Below are 10,752 nucleotides of genomic sequence, written 5' to 3' on the forward strand. Positions count from 1 at the left end.
CAGCCTGTTGGCGTCTCTTCAATGGCCTGAGGAACTGCTCTTAAGAAACACCGCTATTCCTCGAGTGACTGAGGTGCTACGTAAGCATTACATTACCTTATTTTGAAAACGGCCTGTATACACATGGAAGCATTGCATCCGTCACTTTGTTGCGACATTTGAGCGAGATTGCACTGACAGTTTATCGTCACATTTGTTATTTTTTACCACGCCATGCGTTTAACAGCCTCGTATCTCCACGCGAAGGAGCTCTACGGTAGGGCCAATACGACCGTGCGCCGCTCCATATAATCGCTTATTCTCACCTTTCACTTCCAGTGCGTCTGTGTACGACACCGTTCCCTGAGCGTTGCTGACGGCGCACGTGTAGTTGCCGGCATCTCCGAGGTTGAGTTTTTGTATGCTCAGCGTCGAGAATTGCGGGCTGCTCGCGATGTTGATCTTCGCGCTTTGGTGCAATGGCTTCCCGTCCTTCAACCAAGCGAACGTGAGCGGTTGGTCTCCAGACGTGGTTGCGCACATTACGCTGGTCCTTTCGCCAACGAGCAGGTTTTTCGAAAAAATGAACGGCGAGATCTTCGTAGATACTGGAAGAGACGAAACAACTCGTACACTTCCTGTGCGCAGATGGCTGTTGGGTGCGCTATATGTCTAGGCATGAAAATGTCTAGGGACAAAAATATTGACAGCTCGATTACCTGATACGGCCATGGACGCACTTGAAAGCAGAAAAATGCTGATCATGAATCTGCCCATGCCTATTCTTGCGTCTCCAATTGCGGTATATTAGCCGTAGTCTCGATGAGCGTCTGCTGTGGCGTGTAAGCGGTCGGCGAGCTCTCGCGCACTGGTGAAGTGAAGTGACAGTGTGAAGCGCCCTGCCCGTGTAGGCTTCGTGAAAATGAATGCTGTAAGTAAGCGGACTCCTAGCGCCACACATCGACAATCGCCGTCACTACGCTCGCGATTGACGCTCTAGACCGCGAATGCAACGACCACACGAATGCTAGAATTTGTGTGCACGGGCGATTCCTGACGGTATGTGAAGGCGATCGTGAGAAGTGTGCTGCGCGTACGTTTGACAGTCACCCTGACTGATTTGTAGAGGTCTTCCCCAACGCCGTTAGAGATGTGGCACTTGTAGTCGGCTTCGTCTTTCTTGGAGGCCGACGCTATCCGGATGATGCTGCCTCCGTAAACATCGGCGGCTGCACCACCTGCGTACGACCCGGATTTGTGTTTAGCATCCGATTTCAGATCAAATTACACCACTTTTCCAGTTATCTTTAGGTAATTACCTTCTCTAATCCATCCAATTTTTGGTGGTGGTAATCCTGTTCCATTGCAAATCAGTGTGATGGTCTCACCAGCCGTCACGGTGACGTCTCTGGGTTCCACTGTCCAGGAAGGGGCAGCTGAAACGGGTTTGGTCGATCGTAACTTCCGGGCAGCTCTAATTCGAACTAGTACTGTTAGTAGGCGATGCTGAAACGCATCGACATTGGCTCCAGCGACTATGACGTTTTTTCCCCCTCTTGTGCGAGAGGCGAGTACACTTCTTCATTTACCAGCCGCAGCAGCCTCAATCCGATGTGGGTAACGTTTAAATACGCTGAAGCTCTCAGAATTACATGAACATGAACATCTGAAAAACTGATGGTATGTGTGGTTTAACGTCCCAAAATCACCATATGATTATAAGAGACGCCGTAGTGGAGGGCTCCGGAAATTTTGACCACCTGGGGTTCTTTAACGTGTGCCCAAATCTGAGCACACGGGCTTGCACCATTTTCGCCTCCATCGGAAATGCAGCCGCCGCAGCCGGGATTCGAACCCGTGACCAGCGGGTCAACAGCCGAGTACCTTAGCCACTAGACCACCAAATATCTGAAAAATTAGCTTTTGACATTTAGTCGGACTCGTCCACTGCAGAATAAGTCACAACCTATTTGCGTGAAATTCTAGTTTGATTTGATGTTTCTTTAACTTGCTGCACCCTGGTAAATGTCATCCCTATTTAACTTTTAGAAATCAATGCAAAAAGATAAAAAGCACCATTCAGTCGCATTTCCTTGCGTAACGTTTCTATTCAAAACGAAGATACAATGCACGTTTTATGAGTTATTGTTGGACAGAACATATTGCTGCGGCCAGCCTTTCAACAAGTTCCCTTCATTGAGGTTAGAAATTATTCCGTTCAAATGATATAAAGTTTATTTCATCTCAATGTTGAAGGTAAACTCGGGACAAAAGTGACGTCTGTCGTTCGAGGAGGACCTGAGCCAATCTGATACTTGGAAAGCAACGATGTTATTATTGTCGATAAGATTATCTTCCGTAACAGAGTTTTTATGTGTACCTATCTTACTTTCCCCCGTAATGCACGTTTTACCACGTGCAGACGCTGAAATAATGTCTGAAGACGCGTCTTGGCATAAATGTCTTCCGTTTACAAGAGCACATGAATAACCTTTGCAACTGTTACATTTTGTGACTGCCATGCATTCGCGAGGAAAACAATGATTTCGCGCATAGGAATGATAGCTTACCTTTCACTTGCAGGGCGTCCGAGTGCGAGGCTGCCCCTCCGGAGTTGCTTACAACACATGTGTAGTTGCCGGCGTCGCTAGTCTTTAGATTTTCAATGCTCAGCGTGGAATAGTCGGAACTGTCGGTAATCCGCAGCGAACTTCCACGGTGCAGTGTAGTGTCGTCCTTAATCCACGCGAACGTCAGTGGCTTGGTTCCCGATGTGGCGGAGCAGGCGATGGTTATCCTTTCTCCGACGAGCAAGTTCTTTGGTATAACAAACGGTAATACCTTAGGTGGATCTGCAGTGTAAAAAAAAAACAAGTATCACTGTATTTCACGCCACCCGCTAACACAGGCGTCAACCGACTCGAAAGTGGCTTGTATAAAAACTTACTTGGGTTGCCCTGAACTTTGCTGAGGAACGTCCACCACGCGAAGAGCGCACAAATGTACGCATTTCGCTGAAAGACGTGTGCGTGCCTCTGTGTGCACATCTGTCGAGGCCTACCGTGGTTGACGAACCGGAGTGATGAGAATTCGCGCAGCAATGGCTGGCAGTGGACGCATCGCTGGTGTAAGCGCACGTATACGCTCGGAAGTGGACTCCTAGCGCCGCACATCGTGAGTTGCGTGGACTACGCAGAGTCACAGCAAGCGCGAAGCGGCGATCGTGTTTTCTGGGAACCTCGTTTTTCAAGTTGTGAATACATATTAAAATGTGAGCACATTGCATGAAAGCTACCTAAGACAGGTGAAAGAGGTTTGGCAGGACATATACCTCCTATATTGCCCGAGCAACGTAACTCCAAAGGACCTGGAGGTGTGCCCGTAGAACACGGCAGGAACTGCGTGTTCTTGAGCACTCAGCCCGTAAATATGAGTGCAAACATGGGGCATGCTCACAGCGGGTTGTGAACGTGCCCAATGAAGGACAAATATAATAAGATCAAGTGGTCGTGAATATAGAAAGTCACCCATGTGTGGCGTACGTTTTACGACGATAGTCACTTGGGCTTTTAAGGAGTTGCCGACAGCGTTGCTTGCTTCGCAGTGGTATGTTCCGGCATTTTCCCGTTCTATTTTCGCTATTAGTAGAGTTCCATTCCTCGCTATGTTTGTGGACGTGGAATCTTCGTTCACTGTGCGCCCTGCAATATCAGATTTTGCAATTAGCGCTCGCGCAATCAATTGTACGCATTTGTAATGCATTACTTTACACGATCTCCCATGTGCACTAACATCATTTGCGCAGTTGATAAGCAGTTCTCGCCGTATCCATCGTTAACTGTGAGGTATTTTTCAAGTCATTTTATTTGTACATCGTCTTTTTCTTTTGACCTACTGTACAACGAAGTTCAAAGTTGACGCGCACCGCCGAATCGGTGGTGCCGCGTGTGGAATGTGGTGTCTTTTTTCTCCGTTGTATTGACTTAACTGACTCCGTCTTTTTGGACCCAGTGCTCTAAGTACGTTGATTTACTTTAAGTCCCAGGCTCTATTCTCGGAAATCGCGCAACTGTGAAACCCTTTAGACGCAGGTCAAACTAGCTTACCGTCTTTACTCCACGTGATTGCTGGAGGCGGGTGACCCGCTGCCACACAGTGCATAGCGATGCTTTCTCCCACGCTGACCGCTTGATCCTTTGGCGTGTGTATCCACTTTGGGGGAGCTAATTAAAAATAATCGTCATAATAAGCATCAGGTTACGATACCTTTAATGTGTCGGGACATAACTAAATAATAACATTGCGCTTGTACTTACCGTGAACTACAAGTGAACTTGACGTTGAGTCTGATCCGGCTCCATTGCTGACCACGCACGTGTAGTTGCCAGTGTGCTGCAGGGATAGTGGGCTTATGTTGAGCGTAGAGAAACCTTCCCCTTCGCTCGTGTCCAAGTTTTCACTTTTGGTGATAACGGCTCCATCTTTTAGCCAAACAAACGTCAGAGGTTGCGTGCCTTCGTACGTCGAACACGTCACGGTTGCTCTTTGCCCAGCTACTAGCTTGGCAGCAAACGTGAAAGGAGTAATCCTAGGTGGCACTGAAAATAGACACAGAAATTTTACTCGGTTGGTTGGACGGAGCGATGCCGAACAGTAAGAAGCAAGATACGAAATGAGTTCTTGCTTACACTCACCGGTAGGCTTAGCCGAAGTAATTCCGAGAAGCGTGGTGACCACAACTGCTGACAAGCTTCCTCGGAGCATACTTGGTAGCTTCATACCGCTTGAACACGCCATCATACAATTGCTACGCGCCCACGAGACCAGTCATGACGCACACAGCATCGCATATCGGCCGGCTGGATACACGCACATAGCTTCGACGGAAGTCCCGTGAAGCACTGATGCGTCCGGCTAGCATGTACGTCGCTTGCGTTGTCGCAAGTCCACAGACACCTAGCGCCACACTTCGTCTGTTTTCGACATTACAGTATTGGACGGGCAAAAGCAGCGGAAAATACGTGTCATGTCAGTACTTATCGCTTTGGAATCGTTTTTTAGGCCCCGTGTGTCTCAAAACCCGAAGCCATATCAGGGATATTAAATTCGCAATAAAGCCCAGAGCTCGTGTAGGTTGTATTCGTCTGAACTGTTTTGGTGTGACGTGGCTATCAACATAGAGACTGGATGGATAAATATTGACATGTTTGGTGCCTTATTCTTGCTTCTACGCTGGTGAGGTTTGTTGCGCGCATCAGCTAGTACGTTGAGAGGAAACTTACTCTTCACAGTCACAAGAACAGTCTTCTGAAGGGGCTGCCCTATCCCGTTACTGGCTTCGCACTTGTACTCGCCGCTGTCGCTCTTGTTGGTTGACCTCAAGATCAGCGTTCCGTTGCCGGAGGGCTCTCGCTCTTCCATCACTTTGTGCCCTGCGCAAAAGGAGCAGAGTGGAAAATGGGGTGTTGCGCATATCACACGAAGTGAGTGTCTAACCTTACGAACGTACAAGAGTCAGGTAATATTACTTTTCTTGTATTATTTTTTCTCGGGTCAACATTGTGTTCTTCTGTACCTACATTGAACACCGCACCGCTGGCGCAAGTACAGGGGCAAATTTAATACGTCTCACTTCTTTGCATCATTTGTGACTCTCAGGCGCGTAATAATTAAGTATAACCTTCCATTATCTAGTTATGGCGTATGAGATGTAATACATGCTTATTTCTGTACGCGACATTTGTCATCCGCTTTTGGTTTTTGTACTCAAGCAAGAATGTAATGGTGTATATATTTACCCTAGTAAAGTCATTTTTTCGCGCCTCCTGACTGATGTGCCCATGTGCGAGTGCGACAGAGTGGTCGTGTACATACCGTAATTGAACAAAACAGCTTTCATACATTTGCCCCCTTTGTAACCGAATGTAGTTCCTACCTTTGCAGCAACGATCACTGGGAATGTGTTGCCGAAAACGTGCACGACAACGTGTCTTTTTTTTGGAAACTCTTATAATCAGAGGTATATTAACAAGTCGTGATAACCTTAATTGTGGCAGTGTAGCCGCGGTATATATGACGTCCTAAGTTATAGCTTTTACAGCAGTAGTGCCACTAGTACTATAGCTATGCCCATCTTCTGCACTTTGGGGCAAGCAATCGCCGTATTTGACTACTCTGGCCTATATTAAATCCTTCTTCGGTCCTTACTAATCTGGCTATGTAATTTGATCTCTCTCTCTCTTCATTCATACGTCTTCATTGATACGTCAAACAGGCCTGGTTGGAATACTTTCCTTGCAGCCTTAAATTATACTATGACATTGCTGAGAACTATTGGCTTGTCTAAATTACAGCATGCCACGACTTGCCTTTGTGTAAAATTATAACGCATTCGTCGCGTTAACGCTGCTGTACAGTTTGTGTTGTACATACCGTTTCTCGTCCAAATAATCGTAGGTGCGGGATGGCCAGACGCTTGACAGGGTATTCGCACTGTCTCTCCCCACGTCGCAACTGCATTCGTAGGCTCCTGAATCCATCGGGGTGGTGCTAGGAAATTAAATGGACAAGGGGATCGAACCGTTTGCTCTGACTAGCCGTGTAAATAACAGGGGACGTAAACTGTTTCCCACCGTGAACTGTGAGCGTAGCGGATCGGGACGCGGAGCCCACCAGGTTGGTCACGACGCACGTGTAGTTCCCGGAGCTCTCCACGTCCAGCGATTCTATCTTCAGCACGGAGAAATCGACGTTGTCGGTCACAGTGCCGTCCTTTCCTTCAAGCCGGCGTCCGTTCTTGAGCCACCGGAAAGTGAGCGGCCGATCGCCTTCGCTGGCTGTGCATGTAGCTGTTCCTCGCTGACCCACACTCGCGTTGTTTGTGAACGAGAAGGGCGATATCTTCGGAGGAACTGGATGAATGTGAAAAAAAAAATATTCGATGCCTTATTAAGTGTGCCTGGAAAGGCGTATTCATTGCCAAAAACATGTGCTTCGTATGATTTTTCACTCTGTAGAGAGAAGCCCTGAGACCTGCTTGAGAAATGTATCTTCGAGTGCTTGCACGAATATCGTCTGTGCCATAGGGGCTGCCACGAACCTTGAAAAAAAGCGCAACCGCAGAATTTGTCGTCTGATCCCGTTCGCCCACCAAAACCCACAATCAGTCTGGACAAGTGGACGCTAATCGCTACCGGGCGTAAAATCATTATGACCTTTAAATTACTGGGTTGAACTGCGAGGCATTTTGTTAATTTTGTGCAATTCATAGCGATGCTCATATTAGATATTCATGGGCACAGAAGAGAACGTTTGCCGTTAATGGACCTGTCACTTCGATCATGTATATATATTACCAGTCGTAGCGTTTGTGAGGCGCACACATCCGCTAACATTTAAACAATTGCACTTACCTGGTCGCGAACAGCGATGTACCTGAGGAATGCTCATGATGACTAAAAATCCTAAGGTCGTGACTGTGTATTCCATAGCTTGAAGAAGTGCTAGCTTCAGGCGTACCAAACATGTATGCGCGTCTGAGCCGCTCTACGAGCGAGTAGTACCAATGGCGTCACTGCTGCATCCTGGAGGTCTGTATTCTGGGTTGGCTACTGCAAAGGGAACTAGCGCCACCCTGGTGCCACTGTGTGAACTATTACTGCCGCTTTCCGTGGTTCTGATACCGCATTTTGTGCCGTGTTTTCGAATTATTTTTCGCACCCTTCCGCCCTTCAGATATAGATTGGAGGTGAGCAACCGCAAGTGTCTTACATTTAATTATAACGCCTTTTTGTAGCACGTTTACTTTCGCGAACACAGCTTTTTTCAAGGCATTGCTCTGTGTATTGTGACTTGCTACAGCTTAATAAAAACGTTAACCGAGTATTACCGAAATACCCCAAGTCCATGTGTGTTATTTAATTACTTGATATTTGCACTCCACTCTCCTACCGGTGAACTTGTAGCTCCCTCAAGGTTTCTTTCATTCGTGTTCATTTTTAATATGTCCTCGTCTCTTTCACACATTTTTACTTCCTTGTGAGGAAAACTGGAGAGGGTTCCGTCGCTTTCAATCTATTTTAAGCGCGGGTTTTAACCAAGGCACTTGAATTCTCACAAGCAGCAACAGTTTAACCTGGATATGTTTTACTAATGAATGGTTTGCAGAATAACTGCGCCTAAAGCAGTGTCTTTGACTGACGTTCTTTTAAGCTTCCCGAAAGAGCAGAACTCAGAACTTACGAATTGTTCATCACTTTTATTTTATTTTAGTGTAATAATTATAGAAATCATGCTTCTGCTACTACTACCTATAAAATTATTATTATTAGTATTATTATTATTGTTGTTGTTGTTGTTGTCGTCGTCGTCGTTGTTGTTGTTGTTGTTGTTGTTGTGGTGTTGTTAAAGCAACATTCTTTAAAAAGAGTATCGTTGGATGCCCTGCGTGGAACCATCTTGATTAAGTAACGTAAGTATTACAAACGAATTAAAAAAAGTGTTTCAAGGCCACGTGATGATGCAGTTTATCAATTCGCTATGAAATGTTGACTGAAATTACTTTCGCAACGCAAAGCAAAATGCCGCCATCGCCAGAACAACCCAAAATGTAAAAGAGTGGCCTGCGTCACTTTTCCTTTCCGTGAACGATGAAGCGGGATGTTTCTCTGGGAACCAACAAAATTATGGCTTTTTTTTTGTGGCAAGGAACATTTTCTGACATGTAAAAGGTTGTTTAGGTGTAACAGAACACGCGAGGGCTTGTTAACTTTAACCTTTTCTATTTCGAGGACCTCACATTTTTTTTAGCCCTGCAGTGACTGTAGTGTTCGATGGAAACTTTTGTTACATGACTTGACCGGTGAAAATTTGCATTTAGCCCCGATGAAAAGCCGCACCAACAGCGCGCGCGGACCGAGTTTCGATTTCGGTTTCTCCACTGATCGACCCGCCACCACGCGGCTGTGCACCTCCGCTTTGAAGTGACAGATGGCGCCCGCTTCGTTTTCGCGTCGCCGAATATTGCCACCAGGCGTTTCAAAACGACTCTGCTAAATCGCAGCAAAATCATATATTATCACCTGATGGACGAAAGAGACGAAACGATGGTAAGAATTACTTGCTTGTTTATACCATGCTCGAATATCGTCATGCTCATCTTGCGTTACATGTTTTTAAAACCATCACGAGTTGCTGCGCTTACGTTTTAATTTTCATTTACAACTATGTTTCTGAGCAAATTGACATATATGTGGTGACTTTGCATGTGAAAGCGTTGTGTTATTGGCTGTACGGTTCTGAACGTGTGTCGAAGAAAAGATTATCAAGAATTCTTTAGTTTAAAAGAAATCCTACGTGTGGCGCCTATGTCGTTTTTCATCGGAGGCGGCCAGTTCCCGTCTATAATGAAGGCGAAAAATGAGTTGGAAAATAAATTTCTTCACCAGTTCAACTAACTGCTGATTTCGATCAATACTATTTCGCAGTTGCGCAATTTTACTGACCGCTATAAAAGGAAACGTGATCCTTACTATATTGACACCTCATAGACCGAAAAGTAAACGGGAATCAGGCGCTACCATCGCGGCTGACTGAAAAATCGATAATAGGGTGTGGCTCGCTTGGCTTCCGCTTACGACTTATGACGTGTCTATGACGTGGCCTCCCGCCGCCGGTGGCTCACCGGTGGTAACCATGGAAACCTCCGGTGAGAGATAGGAACACAAGAACATAAAACGAGTGAGGGATGGTCTGGAAGGGGAAATGAGGAAATCGGTGGTCCACGTGCGACTTTCAAAACATCGACGCTGCTGCGCTGCTCCGGGTCCGTGGCCCACTGGCCTTGCTCGGCGCCTGCCAAACGTCTGAATGGCCCTTCCGCGCTGCGCGAACGTGGTCGGTGACATCGTTTGCGGCCGCGTGCATTTCTCTCGTTTAAGATCGGTTCGTCGCTGCATTTGTGGAGGAGCTGTGCTTCTGCCGCCGTCGATTTAACGCATGGATAGCTTTATCAAATCTACGAGCACAGCCGTGTCCTTGTTTTGGTGTGAGGCCACCTTTCTCTATTTGTTTGTTCTTTATTGTTTTTGTTGTGTGTTCTCTGATGGCTACACGTGGATGCGAAAAGAAGGAAAAAAGTGTATGGTTGTCTATTGTTTCCTTTTTTAAAAAAGAAGAAATTCTCGGGTTTACGTAGTAACGGAAACCATTTCATCTCTTTCCGTGCTAATTAGGTAATTGGATTATGCCAGTGGAATGAAGCACGTATGTATGCTTACGATAACAACGCTCATGAGCTTCTGAAGGGTTCATTTTTAATTAAATAACTGAATAATTACTAATGTATTGGTTGATTGATTTTTTTCGTTTCTATTCGGCACCTACTAAGTTTAATGTCAATGAATGAATTAGTTTCTATGGTTTTGCGGCTCAAAGCTAGGTGTTTTAATACAGTTAACTACATTATAACGGTCAGTGCACATGATAATTTGTGCTAAGCTTGAAAATTGTTCTCTTACTATTTTTGCTCCGTGGTATAAACAGATCCTGCTGTCTTTATCTTGCTGCGCTTCATACCCCTGCGGCATTCGTTTCACGTGAGGAACTTATAATGCGCCTATAAATTCTTTTTGTCATCATTTTAAAAAGAATGATTTTATGGGTGGAATTTATTTCCTTATATCTAACATTACTGAAAATTAACAGACAATCAAAACTAACTGCATCACGCTCAAATCTCACATATGCCCGGTTTCGCTTGTTTGGCTTCCCCAC

General features: G+C 45.9%; 1 long non-coding RNA gene across 1 annotated transcript in view; it reads left to right on the plus strand.

The window, feature by feature from the left end:
* LOC142817761 (uncharacterized) overlaps positions 1–10,752 on the plus strand; it is a 190,104-nt gene that overhangs the window by 169,261 nt on the left and 10,091 nt on the right. The window lies entirely within an intron of this gene.

Source organism: Rhipicephalus microplus, chromosome 5, assembly GCF_043290135.1.
Source record: "Rhipicephalus microplus isolate Deutch F79 chromosome 5, USDA_Rmic, whole genome shotgun sequence".
Classification (NCBI taxonomy): Eukaryota; Metazoa; Arthropoda; class Arachnida; order Ixodida; family Ixodidae; genus Rhipicephalus; species Rhipicephalus microplus.